The following is a 1793-nucleotide window of genomic DNA, read 5'->3' as shown; positions in this document are numbered from 1 at the left end:
ACCTCCTGAGTAGCTGGGATTACAGGCACGCGCCACCATGCCCAGCTAATGTTTTGTATTTTTAGTAGAGACGGGGTTTCACCATGTTGACCAGGATGGTCTCAATCTCTTGGCCTCGTGATCCACCCGCCTCGGCCTCCCAAAGTGCTGGGATTACAGGCTTAAGCCACTGCGCCCGGCGGTTTTCTTTTTTTTTTGAGACGGAGTTTCACTCTTGTTACCCAGGCTGGAGTGCAATGGTGCGATCTTGGCTAACCGAAACCTCCACCTCCTGGGTTCAAGCAATTCTCCTGCCTCAGCCTCCCAAGTAGCTGGGACTACAGGCTGTGCCACCATGCCCAGCTAATTTTTGTATTTTTAGTAGAGATGGGGTTTCACCAAGTTGACCAGGATGGTCTCAATCTCTTGACCTTGTGATCCACCCGCCTCGGCCTTCCAACGTGCTGGGATTATAGGCGTGAGCCACCGCACCCGGCCCTCTTTTTGTCTTTCTTTCTTTTTCTTTTTTTGGGACAAGATTTCACTCTGTCACTCTGTCACCCAGACTGGAGTGCAGTGGTGTGATCATGGCTCACTGCATCCCCAGCCTCCTGGGCCCAAATGATCTTCCCACCCCAGCCTCCAGAGTAGCTGGGACCACATGTGTATGCCACCATGCCTGGCTAATTTTTAGAATTTTTTGTAGAGATGGGGGTCTCCCTATGTTGCCTAGGCTAGACTCGAACCCCTGAGCTCAAGTGATTCTCCTCTCTCAGCCTTCCAAAGTGTTGGGATTGCGGGCATGACCACCATTCCCGGCCAGTTTTCCCTGTTATTAATATCCTGTAATTAAAATTGATGAGCCAGTATTGATACTTTATTGTTAACTAAAGGCCATACTTTACATTAGGGTTTACGCTTTGGGATGTATGTGCTATGAATTTTGACAAATGCATCGTGTCATGTGTCTACCATTGCAATGTCATACAGAATAAGTCGTTTCACTGCACTAGTAATCCCATGTCTCACCTATTCATCCTGCTCTTCCTGGTCCTCCACAGAATCCCTGACAACAGTTGATCTTATTACAATCTTTACAGTTCTGCCTTTCTAGAATGTCATGTGGTTAGAATCAAACAGCACATGGCCTTTGCATCCTGGCCTCTCTCACTTAGCAGTTTGCATTTATGGTTTCTGCCATATCTTTTTGTGGCCTGGTGGCTCATTTCTTTTCATTACTGAATAATATTCCATTGTATGAATGGACTATAGTTTATCCATTCAGCTATTGAGGAACACCTTGGTTGCTTCTAATTTTCGGCAATTATAAATAAAGCTGCTAAAAACATTTATGTTTGGGATTTTTTTGTGAACATAGTTTTCAGCTCAATTGAGTAAACACCTAGAAGCATGATTAGTGGATCATATGGTAAGACAATGTTTAGCTTTCTAAGAAACTGCTAAACTGTTTTCCGAAGTGGCTGCACGGTTTTCTTATTTGTTTGTTTGTTATGCTGGAATGCAGTGGCGCGAACTTGGCTCACTGCAACCTCCATCTCCCAGGTTCAAGGGATTCTCTTGCCTCAGCCTTCCGAGTAGCTGGGATTGCAGGAGCCCACCACCATGCCTGGCTAATTTTTTTTGTATTTCTAGTAGAGATGGGGTTTCACCAGGTTGAGCAGACTGGTTTCAAACTTCTGACCTCAAGCGATCCACCCACCTTGGCCTTCCAATGTGCTGGGATTACAGGCATGAGCCACCACGCCCCCCGCCTAGCTGCTTTGCTTGGTTTTCTTTTCTTTTTTTTTTTTTTT

General features: G+C 45.8%; 1 long non-coding RNA gene across 1 annotated transcript in view; it reads left to right on the top strand.

Annotated features, from left to right (window-relative positions):
* Positions 1-1793, top strand: part of LOC119470350 — an 18335-nt gene that overhangs the window by 11455 nt on the left and 5087 nt on the right. Inside the window, exon 3 of the long non-coding RNA XR_005199244.1 lies at positions 674-681. This is a non-coding gene — a long non-coding RNA (uncharacterized LOC119470350). The remainder of the gene's footprint in view (positions 1-673; positions 682-1793) is intronic.

Source organism: Cebus imitator, unplaced genomic scaffold, assembly GCF_001604975.1.
Source record: "Cebus imitator isolate Cc_AM_T3 unplaced genomic scaffold, Cebus_imitator-1.0 Scaffold28, whole genome shotgun sequence".
Classification (NCBI taxonomy): domain Eukaryota; kingdom Metazoa; phylum Chordata; class Mammalia; order Primates; family Cebidae; genus Cebus; species Cebus imitator.
This window is presented reverse-complemented; position numbering and strand designations above follow the sequence as displayed.